Source organism: Panthera pardus, unplaced genomic scaffold (genome assembly GCF_024362965.1).
Source record: "Panthera pardus isolate Hobbes unplaced genomic scaffold, ASM2436296v1 HiC_scaffold_13, whole genome shotgun sequence".
NCBI classification, from domain to species: Eukaryota; Metazoa; Chordata; class Mammalia; order Carnivora; family Felidae; genus Panthera; species Panthera pardus.
In genome coordinates, this window is record NW_026526688.1 from 84,017,344 (window position 1) to 84,039,714 (window position 22,371).

The window sequence follows — 22,371 nt, forward strand, 5'->3', positions numbered from 1 at the left end:
AGCACTTCGAGATAGGCAATATTATTCCTACATTTCCATTTTATAAATGAGGAACTGAAGCTTAAATAGGTGAAATAACTTGCTCATAGAGATAGTTAAGGATTAGAGAAGATGGGGTTTTACCTACTACACTATACCTGCTGTCTTACCTGCTACACTATACCTGTTATGTACAAAATATACAATTTTATTTTTTATTTATTTATTTTGAGAGAGGGAGGGAGGGAGAGAGAGAGAGAGAGAGAGAGAGAGCGAGCATGAGTGCCATAGGGGCAGAGAGAGAGGGAGGGAAAGAGAGAGAATCCCAAGGAGGCTCTGCACTGTCAGCACAGAGCCCGACATGGGGCTTGAACTCACAAACTGCATGATCATGACATGAGCCTAAACCAAGAGTCTGATGCCTGACTGACTGAGCCACCCAGGTACCCCCGAAATATACAACTTCAAAATGTTTTTAACGTTTGTTTATTTTTGAGAGACAGAGAGAGACAGAGCACGAGTGAGGGAGGAGCAGAGAGGGACAGACACACAGAATCTGAAGCAGGTTCCAGGCTCTGAGGTGTCAGCACAGGGCTTGAACTCACAAATTGTAAGATCATGACCTGAGCTGAAGTCAGATGCTTAGCCACCCAGGCAGCCCCTTTTTAAAAAAAAAAGTTTTAACGTTTGTTTGTTTGTTTATTTATTTATTTGAGGGACAGAGACACAGCATGAGTGGGGGAGGAGCAGAGAGAGAGAGAGAGAGAGAGAGACAGAGTCTGAAGCACAAAATATACAACTTTAAAACATGCTTTTTACATTTAACATTTTTGCATAAGCCTTTTTAAACCTGAATTTTAAATTTCTTTTTAAAGATTATGTAATATTTCACCAAATTAATATTACATAACATTTTTTAGATTTCTCTTGCTTAATCTTTAGGCTATACATTTTTCTTTTTAAGTCATATTGTAGTAAGTCTTTGTGTATATAATTGTTTTCATATTTAGGATTATTTTCTAAAAATAAATTATTGTAATTAAAAAGTAAATAAAATAAATTATTTCCATTCTATAAAAACACAGATTTAGAACTACTTGATCAGTAGTTCTAAAACATTTTTTTTGAGAAGCCAGCACCACACTTTTATTTACTTTATTGATGAAGAAAAAGGCTCATTAATTCTTCTATTCAACATTCATTACATTTATTGCATGCCTTCTAGGTACTTGGTATGGTACCTGTAATATCATGATGATGTGATAGTCACTTATCAAAAGGTTATTATGACTTAATGGTGTTAAAATCGGTGTAGCGCAAATAAGCATTTTATATTAATTATATATGGTAAGAATGTTTCCTAGATTTTCTGGGACAGGGTGGGAATACCTTTAGAGCTCATAAAGGTTGTAGGAAAGTGGCATTCAAGGCAATTTCAACATGGCATTAAGCATGAAATTTTTTTCTTTGCCAATTTTTTAGATGAAATATTGTCAACCATTGTCTTAATGGTTATTTCCTTGAGTCCTAATGTAAGGTTGAACGTTTTTCCATATGCTTGTTAATGAGTTGTTTCTTCACTGTGAAGTATCCTTTGATGTTTTGGTATTCAGTATATATATAGAGAGAGATAGATTTTGGTGCATTGTATTTGTTGCAAAATAATTTCAGATCTGCTTTGCTTTAATTTTTTTCTTTTAGCACTTATAAGCTTCATAAGTACAGTTGACCTCTTCAAAAACGCATGTAATTCATTCCATTTTTATTTTTTTATGTTGCATTTTATTTGTATTTAATTCCATGATACATCTGGAATTTACATCTATGTCTAATGGGACATATTTGATTTTATTCCAAAGTTAGGCAATTATCTCAACATTATTAAACAAATCCTTTCCTTCTCATTAATTTGTGGTGCTCATTTTATCATACACCAAATTTAGGTTTCCTTCCTATATTATGCATCCATAGAATCCTATGCCCATTTGTCTCAATTTCTACCATAATGAAAATTGTTATTAATTTTTTTCCATCAAACTTTCTGATAGCAGGAATTATGTTGTCCCTTTAAGGGACATAATGCTTGGTATATGACAGGCATTAAATATTTGTTGAATGAATGCATTAAGTAGGGTGTTTCTAGAACTGCTTATATTTTCCTAATTATAATTGCTTATTATTTCCTTATATTTTACTAACTTGTACATAATTTCTAGCCAATTCTGCCTGTGTTATATGTGTCACAACAATATATTGTATTATTAGAGCAAAACCTCCCTTTAATATTCATATTCAGAATTTTTGTTGGGTGCCTGGGTGACTCAGTCAGTTAAGTATAGGACTTTTGATTTCTGCTCAGGTCATGATCTCAGGGGTTTGTGAGTTTGAGCCCCGCATGAGGCTCTGTGCTATCAGGACAGAGCTTGCTTGGGATTCTCTCTTTCCCATTCTCTCTACCCCTCTCCCCACTCTCTATTTCTCAAAATAAATAAATAAACTTAAAAAAATACTTTTTGTTATGATTTATGACTCTTTCTTCAAATGAAATATAGAAAGTGTTCACAGGTTCCAAAATTATGTCCATTAGAATTTTGATTGGATTTATGCTAAAAATATAAATTAATTTGGGAAGGAGTGATATTAATCTTGTAAATACTTTCCTACTCATGCATTTGTTATAGTTCCTTATTTCTCTTTATAGCTTTTTATAATTTTCTTTACCTAATTATTCATAAGTAGGTTATTGATTTTGTTGTTACTGCTGTAGTGATTCAAGATTATTGATGCTATTGGGAATTGCATTCATTTATTTTGAAAATTTTACTTTGTTTATTGCTATTATGTGGAAAGTTATTGTTACAAATTCACCTTGCATCCTGAGACTTTTCTTGAATCATTTGATTAATTTTAACGGATTTTTTTGTAGTTTTTTAGTTAATGTGAATATCATATTGACAATAATTTCATTGTTTGCTAAATTCTACTTTGCCTTTAGAATAAGGGATGAGAATTGGGACAAAAGTAAGATTTTGAAAACTTGCTTTTGGAGGTAAAATTAAATTTCACATCTATTCTAGGGACAGTTAATTATTATAGATTTTAAAAACTATGTGTATATCAACTATGAAGCTTTTTTTTTAGATTTAATATTAGAGCATAGTTACATTGTATCTGGAAGACTCACTTTTGGACAGAACAGTGGATTGAAAAATTTCTCAAATATTTGATTCTCTCCATTGGTACTAATTAGTGGTTATTTTCTGTGTATATTTAGATATTTGGACTATTAGTTTACATAGATACCACAAGCCAAGACACAGAAAACTAGAAAAGCAAAAGCAGACCCCAAAAGCAAAATTGACCCTTAAAAGTCAATTTAAAGGGTTGAATTTCTAAACTAACAAAATCAGTAAGTTGCATATTGTACATGTCTATATTGATTTTAGAGAAACCAAGTACTATCTCTTTTTACTGCCCACAAAAATAAATCACCAGGTCCACTTTACCTCTTAAATATCTCCGAGATCCATCCTTTCCTATTCTTATCACCACTGCTTTAAATCAGGTCTTGGTCATCTGTTACTAAAGCTTTGGAAAAGCCCCTGAATTAATCCCTCTAATCTCCTCTAGGCTATATTTCTCACAGCTTCTCAATATTCTGTCTGAAACACAAACTTGATCATCTTATCTCCTTGCATAAAATCTACATAGTTTCAACATCTCCTGAAAAGCAAGGTCTAACCTTAGCATAGCACACAAGGCCTTCCTGGAAAGGCAACCTAGTCTAGTGGTTCTGAGAATGAGTCCAAGAAGCAGACTGTTTGGGTTTGAATACAGGTTTTGCTCCTCGTAGCTGTGTGGCCTTAACTAAATATTTACAACAGCCTATAAAACAGGTAGCTTTTATTAACATTGTGTGGTTTCCTCTTCACTTCCTGTATTTGCTTTCTGTTTTGCAGTTACCCGAGGGCACTTTGCAGTTTTGTTTCTCTGTTTGTTTTTTAACTGCTGGATCTTTTAGGGGACAGATGTGTAAGATTTTCAGAACCGATGAGGACCTTCATATCATACAATTTCCTGACAGACACAGCTTGCTCTCTCCCTGATCTTTTCTAAACTCCATGCCACTCAGCTCTTGCCTTTGGCAAAATATCCCCAATCCTCTCACTGATGGGGGCTCTTGATCTGGACTCACCCAGGCTGTCTGGGAACAACAGCAAGCCACCTGAAGCCCAGCTTTCTTTCATGGGGCAACATGGAAATAGCTAGCTTTGAATTTAGCTATGTGACCATCACACCAGATCACTAGGGTAGAAGGAGACAGAATATGAGTGATGAAATTATCATTTGGGGCCACAAAGGGAATGCAGATAGGAACCAAAGAAAGGACCAACCTCTATAGCGTAAGGTGGAACCTAATAAAGTTTATTCTGATTTTTTATGTTACCATATATTAATTCTAATCAGTAACATTCAATTCACTTTAACATCCAGAAGTTGTTCAAAATAGAATTTTGCATTTTCAACTTAAAAACAAACTTTTATGTCCTAATTAAAGCATAATGACATACTTTATCATGTATTGTCAAGGTGATGATCTGTGTTAAGGCTTTTGGTCTGTATTAACTCTGTAGGATCTTTATTTAAGGTGACCATACACTCTGATGGGTTTGGGTAAATATTGGTTCTTGCTACATGATGAGAGTTCATGAGTGATAACACCATAAATGGAGATAAAATGAATCTGAAAGACTCGGGCTCAAATAACACAGTTGGTCCTTCTGCATCATAAACTTTTATTCCTTGGACTTGCACAATTATCCAGTTTACGTTTGATGTATTTCATCATCACTGTGTGCAGTGTTGCCCTTGCTCTGTATGTTTTTTGTATTTTTGAAAATTGTTTCAAAATAACCTTTTTGGACACGACGGGTCATCTGAGACTACACTGACCTCTGCATGTACACATGGCAAGGTAGACTCATTACCTTTGCAGATATAATGACCCCTCAAAATATCAAGAGATGTGCAGTATGTTTCAGTGATAAAAGCAAGACACTGGCATCCACTGTATGTACAACAGAATACAATGTTGAGCCTTGGGCAAGTTAAAAAAAAAAAGATAAGAGAATACATTACAGTTTTGTTCAAGTGTTAGAATAAAGCTACTACCTCATCCACCTAATGCCAATGACAAATTAGAGAAAAGCATTTTTTTTTTGCAAAGTCTTCCTGAATGAAAACTCACAACTTTTCTACACAATTGGTAAATTATTTTTCTCTTTTGTGTTTAGAAATCAGTAGATGGTTTGCATTTCTTTAATATCAACAGAAGCCTCATGCTTTCTCCTATTCTGAAACTATTTTTATCTAGCACTTACCTTAAAAGCAACTCCAGATCTATTAGACTCAAATAATTACATATCTCAGGGGCACCTGGGTAGCTTGGTTGGTTAAGCGTCTGACTCTTGGTTTTGGCTCGGGTCATGATATCACGGTCATAGGATTGAGCCCCACGTGGAGCCGTGGGATCTTTTCTCTCCCTCTCTCTCTGCCCTCCTCCCTTCTCCCAAAATAAATAAATAAACATTTTTAAGAAATCAAAAATGGTGGAGTGCCTGAGTGGCTCAGTCGGTTAAGCGTCCAATTTTGGCTCAGGTCATGATCTCACAGTTGGTGGGTTCAAGCCCCGCATCAGACTCTGTGCTGACAGCTCAGAGCCTGGACCCTGCTTCAGATTCTGCGTCTCCCTCTCTCTGCCCTTCCCCCACTTGTGCTCTCTCTCTCTCAAGAATAAATAAATATTAAACAAAAATCATAAATCTTAAAAATTACAATAAGGTGTTTTGTTTTTCCTAAATTAAGTAATACCTGGTATGATACAAAGTTGACTCTGTATTTTTCAGGCCTCATATTAAAAAAAACATTTAGAATGGGGAGAGATAGATGAGAATGTAAATGAGAAAATCTTATGTCACATCTGCATTATTGATAGGACTGGAGGAAAGTTTGCTTTGATTAAAGTAGAATGGTTAAAGAACAACTTTAACAATAGAAGTTATTGTTCTCTCCTTGGAAGATAAAATGAAATCTCGATAATTAATAAATTTTCAATGTGAAAATTATTCCTGATAAAAAGAAAAAGAACCAGGTGGCATTTTTTGATACACATATTGAATGACAGATAATAACAAATATTTTGGCAAACAACATGACATAATTGATAAAATATGTAAAATGCTCCGTCTCTGGAACCAGATCATTGGGTTCACATTGAAATACTGACACTTAAATTAGCCATGGGACTTTGAGTTACCTCACCCTTCTTTGCCAATTTCTCTGCCCATGAAAGGTGGGTAATAATAGTATCTACCTCATAGGGTGGTTACATATGGGGGAAGTCCCCAAGACCACTCTCAGGCTTGATGATTTGCTAGAAGAACTCCCAAGATTCAGAAAAGCTGTTACACTGATAGTCGTGATTTATTACAGTGAAAAGAAACAGATTACAATCAGCAAAGGGGAAAGGCACATGAGGCAAAGTCCCTCTGCCAACCTCCAGGTGTTCCCTCTCAGTGGAGTCACACGTGGATGTGCTTAGTTCTCCCAAGAACAATGTGTGACAACTCATGTGAAGTGTGGTCAGCCAGGGAAGGAGCTCAACTAAGCTTTGGTCTCTAGAGTTTTTTTTTTGTTTTTTTTTTTTTTTTAATTTTTTTTTTTTCCAACGTTTTTTATTTATTTTTGGGACAGAGAGAGACAGAGCATGAACGGGGGAGGGGCAGAGAGAGAGGGAGACACAGAATCGGAAACAGGCTCCAGGCTCCCAGCCATCAGCCCAGAGCCTGACGCGGGGCTCGAACTCACGGACCGCGAGATCGTGACCTGGCTGAAGTCGGACGCTTAACCGACTGCGCCACCCAGGCGCCCCTGGTCTCTAGAGTTTTAATGGAGGTCAGTCCTGTAGTTTCATTAGGTGTCAGTCACATAAGCAAGCAGCACCAGCTGACTAACCTCAGCTACTCAGGCTTTAGCCTCCCCTTCCCCCCCAGCAAAAAACAGGTGTTCACCATCAATGTACCTGGTCAGACTCCGCCAAGGCGCAGGCATACAAAAACTCTTTTATCAGGCAGACTATTCCAAGAGCTCAGAGGTTATCTTCCAGGAACTGGCCAAAGGCCAATCCTGAAGATGGACCTTTCATTGGAATGTTCAGGGTATGAGTAACTCAGGCAACCAAGTAACTCAGGCTAGGCTATGTCCCATGACGTTGTGATGGTAAGTCCTCAAGTTTGGAATGATGGGCATTATGAACATATTAAAATTTTAGCCAGGTATGCTTTAGCAAGGGAGGTTCCCAGTGAAACACTACATTCTAACATTTTGTCCTTTGTCCTTTACAGAGCTCTGAAGTCAGCAAAGCAATTATAGAAGAGCCAGAGCAATTTGTGGAATACAACAGCAAAGCAGGTATAATTGTGGGTCTCAGTAATTAACACATAATGTTTATTTAGATTGATAATGAATTCAAAATTATAGCCCCTATCATTAAAAAAATATTTTTACAAAAGTGCCAGCTTGGTGTCTTAGATTTTGTGTAACTGCATGTTATAGTTGGCTGACCATATCCTAAAGAGGAATTGATATCTATGCATATATTAAATTAATTTTGAGGGTTTCAATTAGGCAAGGCCTAGATATAAATATGAAGGGATTTAATAATAATAATAATAATAATAATAAAATCAACACATATTCATTAAAGGCCTGTTACATGGCAAACACTCATTGTGGGGTAATTGGTGATTTTACAGAACAAAACAGGTATGGTCCATTGCTGCCCTCAAGGAGCTTGTGGAGGTGACATGTAATAAATAAGGAAATATCAATATATGAATGAAAACTGTGGTAAGTGCAATGAAGAGAAATAGCAGAGTTTGTGGGAGAAAGTATTGGGAGACAGGGAGGAATCTATTGTGGACTTGCTAAACAGAGGGTATTTCTCTGGAAAATGACACTTAAACTAAGAGCTGAAGTGTAGGGAAGAGTCCCAGGAAGATGGAATAGCAATGAATAAACATAATAATTGGTAAGAGGATAAAGTAGCTATACCAAAGTCACAAAGCTAGAGAGAGGAGTAAGAGGAAGCCGGATTGATAATTGGATGAAACTAAGTATGGGAAGTGGCCTAGTCCCATAGGGCCTCAATGACCTTGGTAAGGGGACTTTGTCCCAGGTCAGCTTGGCTACTTTCTGCCCTTGGCATTTCTGTGCAATGCCATTTAGCCTTCTCTCCTGGTTCTCTGGATATAGATGCTTTTAAATCTGCCATCTAACCCTACCTTCCTGCATCTGCCAAAGTACTACGTAAATGTTTTAGGATTGTGGAGAGAGGTCCTCAAAATGTTCACTTCTTTGAACACTAGTTCCGTGACATGTTCTGCATAAAATGGTTTGGAGTCAAGAAATTCTGAAATTGCCTGAGTACTATAACACTCTCAGGAGCTTTAACACAGTAGAGGTTTTGAGAACCTATAATAAATAGTAAATAACCAAACAAACATATACGTCTATGTCTATATGTATGTGTGTGTATACCTTTATTTAATCTGGCATTTCCCAAAGCTATTTTCAGGTTTACACTAGAAAATGTTTTAGAAGTTTCTTTCTTGGAAATATGCATTTTAAGAGATTCCCTATACTTCTGAGGCTGGCCTGCTTTTAGGTAGTTTGACCTATTTAATGGCTATGCACATTAAATGATATTAGAAATTTTATTATAATCTAGATGATTCAAGCTAGAAAAAAAATCTGTCTGCTTCAGTGGTTTAGCTTTTTCAGGCAGAAGATTTTTCTCGACCTGAATTATATGGTTAATTGCTTCAAATCTTGATCATACTTTTCATGTGAAAATATTATGGAGTAAAGTCTTACTAAATAATTCTCAGTATCAGTATTAATAATATTTGTTCTCTCAAATCAGGCAAAAGAAAACCATAAGAGAAATTTTGCATCTCAGCTGCTCTGAATCTTATTCCTTTCCATTGAAAATGCTTATTCTTGTTGGTTTATAAAATTGTCATAATTTTAAAAAGTCTTCAAGTTAGGAAAATGACTTGGGGTAGTGCCTACTTTAGCACCTAAAGAATTATTTGATTTTGTATAAAATGTGGAGATTTTGTATTTATAACAATGAAAATTTCAGTAAGCCAGAATATTAGAGTTAACCTAAACTTATTCCAGAAGAGAGGTTCTCAGCATCTGTCTTGGAAAGAGTATTGACTTTTTTAGATCAATTCAGCATCTTTCAATTCAGTTAACTATTATTAAAACAGTAAGATAAAAACATGAAGAATTCCCTAGGATTTTGTAACTCAGAAACAAAAAGCCTTGTTTCATCCCCAGAAAGACAACAAACAGCTGTCCTTTAATTACTACTTTTGCCATTTGGTTTCAACTAGAGATGTCTCAAATTTAGAATCTAATTAGAAATCTTAATTGAAAATGGCTAAAAAAATAAAAGAAAAAGAAAAAGAAAGAAAAGAAAGAAAAAGACCAACATGGAAACATAAAAGTAGAGATAAAAATAGAAATGGTAATATTTCAGCCAGATTGAATAATTGCCTGTCATTAAATGAGTTGGCCTCTGGGGAACAAATTATCTGGCATGAAATTGAACTTTACTCTTCCCTCTCTCAGGAGGGATTTCTCAACCAAATGACTAGTCTTTTAATCTTTAGAAATTGTAATTTTTAGGGACTATATTTTGCTCAGTATAGGAACAATGGTTTTATTTATTTAAAAAAATTTTTTTAGGTTTCTTTATTTTTGAGAGAGAGAAACAGAGCATGAGCTGGGGAGGGGCAGAGAGAGAGGAAGACACAGAATCCAAAGCAGGCTCCAGGCCCTTAGCTGTCAGCACAGAGCCTGATGCAGGACTTGAACTCATGGACCACGGGATCATGACCTGAGCTGAAAATGGACACTTAGCCAGCTGAGCCACCCAGGCACCCCGAAACAATGGTTTTAAAGTGTTGAGGCCATGGTTAAATCCCTGTTCCCTAACTTGTTTCCTGTCTGAACTTGGACACATTTTCTAAACATTTTCAATCTCAGTTTACCCACCTTTAAAATGGGATTTTAAATCTCATGCAACATGGTTTCTGTTTTATTTGTCTTTTAACTTCCACACTGACTAGTATATAGTAGCAGCTTTAGATACATTAAGTTCTAAAAAGGAAGGAAAGAAAAGAAAGGAGTAATTACAACAAAATTAAATTTGAGAATACATAAAAATAATATCTAGCACAGAATATTGCAAATATTAAACATTCAGAAAGTGCTTATTGATTCTGCACCCTGGAGGCGAAGACTCAAAGCAGATTAATCCTTTTCCTCAAACTTTTTTTTTCCTTATAGATATTTTGGATTCTGCTCTTCAGATTATAAACCCCACTTAAAGGCATAGTGACATTATTTCTGAATTACAGCACTTTTCATGCTCTTAGGCATGGTAGTTGCTCAATTAATATTTGTTTAATTGAGTGAAACCACGAATTAACAGTGCTAGAAAGTAGATAACCCAGATTGTCCTATTCCCTTGTTGACAAACACTGTATCTAACATCCTATGCAAAAGTGGTTGACCCTATGAATGATTTCTTTCAGTGATAATATACCCACTTCCTGCTGCTTCTCCATGCAGTCTGCTCCCTTCAGATTAACCAATTTCCTGTTGCTTATGTATATTCTACATTTGTAGCTTTTTGTCTTTGCTTGCATTATCTTTCTTTTCAATGTTTTCTTTTTTTTTTTTTGTCTTTCATTCTTGCTTTCCTCTTCAACCCCTCTTTTCTTTTCCCTCCTTTTTATCTATCCCCACATTTTTGATATACAAATCTCTCAATGTCCAATTAAATATCATCTCTTGAAGCAGTTCCAGGTATCTCCTGAGATAATTATTTTAATCCCCCTTTTGTTTGTTTGTTTGCTTGTTGTCAGGCACTGTTCCTTGCTCCCCATCTGTGGAAGGTGACCTTGACTTAGAGCCAGTAAAAACTCAGCTGGATATGTTAATGGCTCTTTCCTCCCATCCTCTATTCCATCCTGTTTCCTTTTATCAAAAACAAACAGAAGAACCAAAAAAACAAAACAAAACAAAACAACCACCTCGCCAAAGGAGTAAACCTCTGGCAGAGTTTACCACATGCTTCCACAGTGGTGTCTGGGTTACTGGTGAGATAAATTTAGGCCATGAGCACCAGGCAAAAGTCACATCAGTTGTCTGAGTCTGATTGGGTTTCTGAATGTGTCCTTAGTTTTGGCTGCCATGTCCTTGAGGTCTGGAGCCTGGCTCTGCACCCAGTGGTTCGAGTACCCTGATTCCCAGGACACCTGCCTGCGACTCATACCCTGTGGCCTTACTTTACTTTGGGTCTCCCTCCCTGATTGATGATTTGGACACACACATGATGCTGAAAATTGCCCCTGCACAGAAGCTACTACTGCTTCTCCATCCCTCATCCCAAACTTAAAGGAGCCCCTATTTATTGATGCCTATTTAGATCAAACTTGATTTTATCAATTAAGTCTTGGTAATTGGACTCTTGGTCTATATAATTTTTTTTTAGTATTTATTTATATATTTATTTATTTAAATGTTTATTTTTGAAGAAGAGAGAGAGACAGAGGGTGAGTGGGGGAGGGCCAGAAAGAGAGGGAGACACAGAATCTGAATCAGGCTCCAGGCTCTGAGCTGTCAGCACAGAGCCCAACATGGGGCTCGAACTCACAAACTGTGAGATCGTGACCTGAGCTGAAGTCAGACACTTAACCAACTGAGCCACCCAGGCACCCCAAATTTTTATCTGTTTTTGAGAGAGAGAGAGACAGAGAGAGAGAGAAAGAGAGAGACTGAGCCAGGGAGGAACAGAGAAAGGGAGACACAGAATCAGAAGCAGTCTCCAGGCTCCGATCCCAAAGCAGTGCACAGATACCAAAGCAGAGCTCAAACTTACAGACCGTGAGATCATGACCTGAGCTGAAGTCGGACACTTTAACCGACTGAGCCACACAGACACTCCACTCTTGGTCCATATAAATCAATATTTTGTTCCCAGTTTCTCTTCTTACTCCTTTACAGAATATGTTCTTTTTCCTTCCTTTCATGATTCTGCATTCCTCTTAATTGAGTTCACATTAATTATTACCAAAGCATTCCACTTGTACCTCTCTTAGTTCATCTTCCATTTTTCTAGCCGTTAGTAATTGTAAATATTAATAAAATTAATAATTCTGGTAATATTGATTGACCGCTTGCTATATCTTCTAATTTCTTTTTATTTGTTTTATTTATGTTCAGTATTTTAAAAATCTACACGCAGGAAAATTCATGCTTTTTGGTGTATAGTTCTAGACTTTTTGACATTTTGACAAATGTAAACAGTCATATACACAGCACTACAATTAAGATACAGAACACTTACATCACCCCAAAATCTTTTGGCTTCTATCCCTTTATGGTCAATCTCTCCTGCTTACCTCCAACCATTAGAAATTACTGATCTATATTTTATTTCCATAATTTACATTTTCCAGAATTATATAGTATGAAGCCCTTTGAATCTGGCTGTAATGTGCTGAAGATTCATCTAAGTTTTGTGGGTATCAATGATGTATTGCTTTTTATTGCTGAGTAATATCCCATTTTGTGGATATACTTTAAGGTGATTATCAATTCATCATTTGAAGAGATTTGGGGTGATTTTGAATATTTAGTTAAAAAAAACATTAAAAACAGGTTTTTATGTGACCATAAATTCCATTTCTCTTGGGGAAAATAAATAGGAGGAAGACTTCTGGCTCATATGGGAGGTCAGTGTTTATAAGAAACTGACAGACCTTTTTTCCTAAGAAGAGATACTATTTTGCATTCCTATGGGCAATGTACTCATGTTGTTGGCAAATAAAGACAACATTAGTTATTTGTTTTCAATCTGTATGTCTTTTATATAATTTTTAAAGTTTATTTATTTATTTTGAGACAGAGAGAGAGAGAGCATGAGAAGGGGAGAGGCAGAGAGAGGGAGAGAGAGAATCCCTCCATAGAGAATCCCTCTGTGCTAATAGCACAGAGCCTGACATGGCTCGAACACATGAACCATGAGATCATGACCTGAGCTGAAACCAAGAGTCGGACACTTAACCAACTAGCCACCCAGACTTGCCTCAATCTGTATGTCTCTTAATTCTTTTCCTTGACTTACTGCATTGGTTAAGATCACCAGTGTGAAAATGAAGAAGAAAGCTAAGAGTGGAAGCCTTACCTTATTCCTGATCCTAGCAGCAAAGTATTGAGTCTTTTATAATCCAGCTGTAATCATAGCTGTAGGATTTTTCTAGATGCCCATTATTGAGTTAAAGTACTTCCCTTCTCTTCCTAAATTGCTGAGAGTTTTTTTTTTTTTTTTTTTTTTTTTTTTTTTTTTTTTTTTTTAATGGATGAGAGTTTTATTGTATGCATGTTGAATTTCCTCAACTGTTTTTTGGTGGTTTTTTTTTTTTTTTTTTTTTTGCATCTTTTGGATTATCAAATGTTTTTTTTTTCTTAATTTCTTAGTCTTTTGATATAATGAGTTGTATTAATAGATTTTTTAATGTTAAATAGTTTTTCCTTCCTGGAAAAAACCCCTCTGTATGCTGTATGCTTGAGTGAAACTTGGTAGTTTTTATTCAAAGATTGTTCAATTTTATTTGTTACCTTTTTTATCTTCATATTGTTCAGAATAGTTCTTTATTATTATGTTAAGGTTAGTGGTCTATAATGAGCTCTACTCTTCCATTCCCAATATTGTAATTTATAGCTTCTTTTTATCTTGGTCTATCTAACTGGAGTTTATCAATTTTATTTATCTTTTCAAATAAACAGCTTTTGGTTTCATTGATTTTTCTCAATTGTTTTAATTTTCAATCACATTGATTTTTGCTTTTGTTTTTATTATTCTCTTCCTTCTGCTTGCTTTGAGTTTAATGTACCATTTCTAGTTTCCTAAAATGGTAGTTTAGATCTTAGATGTAAGACTTTTCTAGTATTAGCGTTCTAAATTTCTGTCAGTACCACTTTAGTTGCATCCCACAAATTTTGATATTATTTTTATTTCCATAATTCAAATGATTTCCTAATTACCTTAGTAACTTTCTCTTTGGCACAGTGGTTGTATAGAAGTGTGTTGCCTAATTCTCAAACATTTGAATTTTCCAGATATTTTTGTGTTATTGGATTTTGGCCTAATACCATTATGTTCTAAATATATGTTATTTCAATTAAAAAAGAAGAGTCCCAGTTTTATGGCCCATGTCAAAAAATGGGGACTACCTTCAGGTCAAAAGCACAAGGAAAATAGGGAAAGAAAAATTCACCCTTATGTGTATGTTTCTCCATGTTTAGCTCCTTGTCACAATTTTCCTGCTGTTGTTTATTTTTTTAAATCATCAGGTAGCTCACTTTTTGTGTTTACTTCCAATCAGTGGAGATACAGTGTTTTGTTACATTGGTTCACCTTTGCTAAAAATGAAATACCTAAAAACTTTGCATATATTTGTTTAATTCTCTCTACAATTAATCAGGCAGGCATTGCCATTTTACCAATTTATGTTGAGGAAACTAGGATAGTACAGGTAAGTAAACTGCCCAAGGTCCCAGAGTAATTGGCAGAGCCTTGGCAGTCTGGATCCATCATAGGTTTCTTAACCACATTCCTATATAACTTCTCTCATGCCAAATTACTGTAATAAGAAGTGTCATGTGAGAGAATTCCAATGTGTTGACCAGACTAACATAGAGTTAAATTATAAAAAAAGACTCCCGAAACACAACAAGAAATAGCCAAACAAAGACACATTTATTAACTTTTCTGACAAAGGATTAGGGAGTGAAAAATTCTCAGAATATTTTGCTAAGAGGAAAAGCGTCAGGGAATGTTAAGTGCTAAAATGTGTTTGCATTGGAGGCAGGGAGGTGTGGAAATGGGGCAAGGGGATAGAAGCAGGAGTGAGAGAAAGGTGTGGGGGTGGGTATTATGTTGGTTGTTCTATTTAAGGACTGAAACTAGTACTTTCTCAAGGACGGGATATAAAAGGGTACATTTTATTCACACACTGCATCCCATATTGTAGATGCTCAAGAAATACATGTCATATGGATTTATGACTATGGTATTTCCTGTCCTTACTTCTCCTTACCTATGGGATAAGAGCAATCTTAAAAGTTGGAGGACTTCAGCCAAGATTGAGAAGATGGGAAAGGAAGAAGGAAAGTCTACGGATGTTGTTTTATTCAGTGTTCTGGCATAAATTAATGACATACATTTCACATAAAGTTTGAACTAGAATATCATATTGTCTCAGTGGAAATCCTTAATATATTCTAGCTGATCACAGAAGATTAACCCATACTACTAAGGGGACTTGTCAAATCACTCCATGATTTTCTTCATTTCCAGAAGATGCACTAGAGAAATGCTAGATGAGTTTGCAGGTAGAACAGTGGCTTGAACCTCACTGCTCAGCCTCATTATTTTTATAGGTCTTCTGTCCGATTCAAGTTTAGCAGTTGAATTATTTCTTCTTCTTTTTTTTTTTTTATCACCTATTGCTTGCTCTTACTTTTATTGTAGTGCAGTTTTATTGAGTTTTAAGGTGGAATGTGTGATTTTGTACAGATTGGAGAGTAAAGGACCTGCTCGTAGTAAAAGAATTAAGACTCATTATCTGTATGCAGTAGGCAGTATGGATAAGAAAACTTAGTTATGCCATATTATATTCTTTGTAGATAACCTCAGGCACTCTATGAACTTCTCTGGAGAGCTAAAGTGAAATTATAATAATCACATCTATACATTTATTCTTGCCTGTTATAATAAAAAGCAGAAGATAAAATTTTAATTAAATTCATTATCTGTCTTTCTTTGAAATTTCAAATTTCAAAAGAAAATAAGCAATTAATCATCAGAAACTATAGATAATTTAGTCAATACTAATTGGAACTTGAAATGTATCATCATAAGGAATTCAGTCAGTTCTGTGAATTAATAACTTCTGATGTCTACATTAGAAATGTCCTACGGTTATAATCAAAGTTTCAGTTTTAGTTTTGCTTGAGCACTTGGTATTTAACTGGCCTTGGGTGTTTGTGTGTGACAGTGTTCATAAGGATTTGAGACATTTGATGTTGCTGAGGCAGCACTTCCTCAAGTCTTCTTTAGTACATGTGGGGAAAAAAAAAAAAGAATCAACCTCCAGCCAAATTAAAATTCTTTCTGAACATCTCTGCTTCTTAAGATAGGCTTGAGATGGGCTGCTAGGAGTCATTATATTTGAAATATGAAATTTGCTGAATAAAAGTATCAGGGGAAAAAACCTGTCATCTTAAGTGCAGACAATAAACTCCTATCCTTTATTTGGTCTTCCAGATGACAGAGAAGGACATTAAAAAATACCCAAGCATCTAGTGAACTGTTACATAACTCTGTTGTGTTATTTCTTTAAATCTTTGCTGGGTGCTAGCAATTTTTTTTTAAGTGCCTTTGGGGCTTGAGACCAGGTTTTACAAGTTTTTGTCAAGTAGGCAGAATCAATGTGTCACATGATGTGTTTATAGAAGAAAAAATTTTCATGACATTTCTGTCTTTTTGGGAATATCCAATGAAAATTCCTGTTCTTTGTGTAATAGGTGGGAAGCAACCACAAGTGTCACACCCTGAAGAGAAGGGTAAAAAGCTTACCTCAGACAAAAGACCTTCTCTCTAGTTCAGCATGGCTACTAGCCACCTGTGCACATGGAGCTCTCCCACCTCATTTCTAGGCCTCAGTGTTCCCATCACTTAAATGAGACAACTGCTGGTTTCTTTAAGTCTTTTCAAGTCTATATTCTGTTAGAACATTTTATTATAGCATTTTTTAAACTATTATTTTGTTTTAGAGAGAGTGTGTTTGTGGGTAGGGGAGAGGGGCAGAAGAAAGAGAGAGAAAGAGAGAGAGAATACTTTAAGCATGTTCCATACTCAGTATGGAGCCCAACTTGGGACTTGATCCCACGATCCTGGGATCCTGACCTGAGCTGAAATCAAAAGTTGGGCACTCAACTGACTGAGCCCCCCAGGTACCCCTTATTGTATTATTTTAATGAGGGATTATGGGTAGACATCTGTAACCAACCTGTCACAAAGAGATGATTCAGATTAAATCGAGCATTTTCTCATATCTTCACTTTGTAGTTCTTCAGGATGCTTTCATTTTTATGACAGACACGGAGCAAAATCTAGCAAATCAGATGGCCTACTGACCATATTCCTAAAGGTGGTCCAAGTGCTCCCTCTCAGGATGTCAGGTCACTGTTAAAACTATGTAAATTATGGTTCAGATCTGGCCTAGTGCTGGCACAAAGACTACAGAGTTCTCAGGATTAAAGGGCCTTGTCACAGGGATTGACAGAGCCTCTTTTACTTTATACACAGTGGAGATCAACATTGTTCTTATCGTAATTTGCGACTAACGAGCAGTAGACTGACCTTTGATTTACAATGAACCAAAGATACAATCCCTCTGCTTGCTGAACTGAGTTCTTTGCTCTGAGTTGTTGCTCTGTGCTCTTTGTGAACATCAAGATTTTGCTAGTTTCAAGGAATATTCAGTTAATACTCATTGTGACTTGGGTCTATTTCTTGACTGAGATTGCAGTCTCCAGAAGGCAGTCCTATGTTTCAAAGAAGCAAAAGGAGGAAATTTTACCCCTTTGTTAAGTATCCAGAATGGTGGGTCTGTAGAATTGGATATGTTCCATCATCAGATTCTATTTTTAAACTTCAATTATTTAGAATTGTTGCTATTGATTCTTTTTCATGGTTGTTTGTCCACTGAAAGTATATTCTCATCAGGACCCAGTAGAAGTGATAGGGATGAGTCTGTCTCAAGAAGACGGAATGTTATAAATAGAGGTATAAAAATATCTACCATGATGGGTTTTTTTTTGTTTGGTTGGTTGGTTTTTTCTCTTTCCTGGGGGTTCTGGTGCTTAGGCTTTAAATGCTGTGTTGATATGTTATAGGTTTCCCAGAGATTTCTATTTTTAGGAAGGAAAATAATATAAATAAAAAGATAAATAAAATAAATGTTTCCTAGCCCTTCTTCCTTTCTCCCTACCTATCTGCCCTAGTATATTTTTTAAGAGATGGTAAACATTTGAAGATTTTTGTATGGTAAAGTTGAAAAGCGATAGCAGGTAGAATACAGAGAAGAATTAGAAACTCACATTAACTTCCTTGTTTCTCCAGTTACTAAGTGGAACAAATTACTTTTTAAGCTTCAGTTTTTCACCTGTAAAGCTGGAGTTACATCTTAAATTTGTTATAAAGATTAACGTTATGCATATGATGTAATAATACAGGACATGGCACATGGCACATAATATTCAGAAAAGTCACATAAGTACTCAGAAAATTGTGGTTGCTTTTGGATAAAATGAATTTCAAAAGCAGTAGTGGAGAGACTCCGTGAAGTGGATATTAGTAGACCCTCCTTTGGTTTGGTATTTACAAGGAGGAAAAGGAAGAGTACCATGCCGGTCACTTATATTTTATTACACCCTTTCCCCTCCTTCCTGTTTCCATGTGTCACTATAGTTTGAACCACTGTGTATTCTAAAACCCCAGTCCAGATGTGTTCAGTAAGTTGCTGGACTCTAGATGATCCTGATTTTGATGACATCAAGACACTAGTTCTTATTATGAGCTGCCATATACATGTCCTGGCCAACCTCCAACATTCTCCAAAGTGTGGCATACAGTGACCTGGGTCTGTTTAGCCAAGTATTCAATAGAGGTGTGTTGGGCCTGACCCTGCCAAGAGTCAGGCAGCACAGCTAAGTCTGGAGAATGCAAAAGTAAAAGAAAGAAAGAATGAGGAAAGGATCACATCTGGGTTAGGGTTAGTCACTGGAAAAAGTTCAATACAAAGAGGCCAACAAATAGATGAGTAAAAAGGAGGTGGGTGTCAAGGGCCTCAGACAACCCAGATTATAAAATTCTGGGTAGAAATGAGAGTACTATATGTAGGTCATAAGTCAGTGGCTAGAGAGACTGAAGCCCAGGCCAGGATCCATAACAGCTCTTGGCATCTGTCTAGAAAGTCTGATTAAGTGACATGGGCCTTTAGCCCATATTGGCTTTTTATTTGGCAGAATTCCATATTCACTTCTCCCAGTTTATGGGAATGGAATCTGGGCTTCTATTCTTAAAATGGTGCTTCTCATGCTTGAATGTAGGTAGAAATGCTCTATGCCATAATGCAGTGTCTAATTTAGAAGATCTGGGGTCTGGCTCAAGGTTTTGCATTTCTAACAGGCTTCCAGGCGACTCATACTGCTGGTCTAGGGATCGTGTTTTGAGTGGCAAAGCCTTAAAAGACTGTTGCTGTTTGGTCTTGCTAAATCCATGGGTCTTCTGTCTGTCTCATGTCAGTGCTGCTTCCTTGTGGTAAAGCCTGGAAGCTGGGCTTTTGATCAATCTGGAGCCTTGACAACTCTCATCCTTATTCTTCTTGTGACAAAGGGGCTCACATTGAATTTAATATTGGTAGCAAAACCATACTGACAATTTAAAGAATTCAATTGTCTCCTGACACTGTTGGTTTCTTGGGCAGAAATGTTGCCCTAGAATCTTAATTCATTGCTCTGTCAGGAATTATGCTCTGCCTGGTCAGGGGCCTCATGAGAGGCAAGGAAGGTCTTGACCTTAAATACATGCCTGATTTTTTTTTTCAGGTAAAATATCAAATTTGCCAATTTATGCCATTTTCCTCAAAAAGAATCTTTTTCCTGAAACTGTTTTTTTTTAATTCTTCTATTACTTTCCAATGATATAAATAAGAATAAATCCCTGTTACTGAGAATAGGGGCCTAGTTGCAGAACTTTGAATATAATTATCCTATGAAGATGATAGCTTTCAAAGTACCCTGACATTTGCCATGAGGAAAAAGAAACAGAGAATGCAGAGGTAAATAATATTCCTGGTTTTATGTCTTCTTGACATTATATAGCATTTGGCTGATCCTTACAAGCCCTGTCCATCCATATTCCCTCTTGTAAATTGCAGGGTTTTAGACGGTTTTCAAGTGATTTGGCATTGTGAATTATATCTGGTTTATCAGAATGTCCTGGTGTTAGAAGTTTCAGGATACTGATATGAAGTGAACAAGTTTAGTGGGTTGGCTACTGAAGGGCTATACAATCACCATAACAGAGACTTGCTATTCTGTTTATTTTTGAAATGGATAGGAATTAATAATTTATTCAACATCTTATATCAAAGCACTGTTTGGAAAGCTGAACAAAAGCCACAGGTACATAGTGTCAGTGAGCCTCCAACACTCCCTGCCCGGACCTCAGCCTGAACAGGCTAGGGAATATCTTTAACCACAGGTATGCCCTTCTGGTTAGAACCCAGGCACAGCCCATCATATGATGCCTTATATTCCTGTCATTCTGGGATAGCACCTAAACCACAAGCACCTCCTGTCCTGTATCCTTGCCCCTTGTGTCATCCTCATTTTGCTATGGGCAAATGACTCAATCTTCCCCTGATCTTCTCACTTTTAAAAATGTTATATAATGTCATTAGGGTCTTCTATTCCTATAGAAAACAGTTTATTTAGCCTTCTACCTCTTCAGAAAATGTTTTCTTTGTCTTTTTGTCTTAATGAAAACTTGGTTTCTGGGGTTTTCTGCTTCCTAGTTGCCTACTCTAATACAGACAGGCCACAAACCACAGAGACTGAAGGCTGGGCTACTATTTTCTTAGTAGTCACAAGAGTCCCCTTAAGCTGTTAGGACCTCATGTAAGATTGCTGATGTCTGGCTATACCACTCCTCCACCCCTATTTGTCATGTTCATTGGTGAAACTTCTGCTTTCTTCAGACTTCTCTATGGGAACACGTCCTGCCTGTTATCCTCCTGAGAGATTCCAGTTTCCATGGGAATAACCCATTGAACATCCTTGATGCACAGTGTCTTTTTCTTACTAGCCCTAGTGACCAATAATACCATGCCATTTCAGCCATCTACTTATATCCATGGCAATACCTTGGACTTCTCATTACTCAGAACTGAATTATTCTCTCATCTGCCAATATGTTACATCTTTCCCCTTTAATGAGTTCCCAATCCAACCTAAAAAAGATGTTTGGTCACATTTGTATTATTACAGTCTTAGCTTCACTATTCTCTCACTGCATCAGGAGGCAAAACCCCTACACTTCAATGAAACTATCCTTCTCCACAAGACTGCTGAGCACTGTTGGAGAAAGCCACACACATATATCTATAAATCTGTGGTCTCCAGGCCCAGCTGGCCCCATAAAACTGCCTCCAGTTGTTCCCTCATCGGGTACTCTTAAAGGCTAGCTCAGAACTCCACTTTTCTTCTCCAGCCTCCTACCCAACTTCTTCCCCATTTTCTCTCAACATATGACTTTGCCTTTTTAGTTAATTAAATGTATAATGAGTGTTTAGGATGTACCAAAGGTATAATGAAAAATATAAAGACATTTTGTACTTACTCAGTGTAATAAACAAAACTTTCCCTGTGCATTTGAAGTTTTTTGTGTTCCCCTTCCTGATCATATCCCTCACGCTTGTTCCCCAAATATCATAATTATTCTGATTTAAGTGTTTATCATGCATTTCTCTGTGGTTGGACTTCATATGTATGTACACCTACACAATATAGAACTAGAGTACTATTTTACATGTTGTTAAATTTTCTATAAGTGCCATCATATCCCTCCCTCTGTCTTCCTGTCCCTCCTCACTCTTTCTCCTCTGTACTTTATGAAGTTAATCAATGTTGATATATGAAGATTCATTTTATATAGAATGAATAGGCTACAATATATTTGTCTACTTTCTTAGTGACAGGCCTTTAGCCTGTTTCAATATTTTTTTTATTGAAGCTGATTTATTATGAACATTCCTTCCATTATCTTCTGGTATGCATTTTCAATAATTTTTCTAAAATAGAAGCTTATAAGTAGAATTGCTTTTCAGTTTAAATCATGGATTTGAGAACTTGTATTCTAAATATAAGCATTTAATAATATAACTTTCCCTTTAAGCACATTTTTATATGTAGCATAGTGATTTTATTCTGATTTAAATGTACAAATACACACATTTTTATTTTAGTTTATTAAGGTTTGTTTTATAACCAAGAATATAATCTGAGTAAGCATTCCATGTGTACTTTGAAACAAAATATGTATTCTGTTGTTGGATGAAGTCTAATAAATACCAATGAGGTCAAGTTGTTAGTAGTGTTATTTAAGTATTCTGTATCCTCTCT

The 22,371-nt window shown here is 36.2% G+C and overlaps 1 protein-coding gene across 1 annotated transcript in view; it reads left to right on the top strand.

Moving 5' to 3' along the window:
• INPP4B (inositol polyphosphate-4-phosphatase type II B) overlaps window positions 1-22,371 on the top strand; it is a 758,464-nt gene that overhangs the window by 361,998 nt on the left and 374,095 nt on the right. The window contains 1 exon segment of the mRNA XM_019420351.2: window positions 7,383-7,449. The gene's annotated coding sequence lies outside the window, so the exon portion shown is untranslated.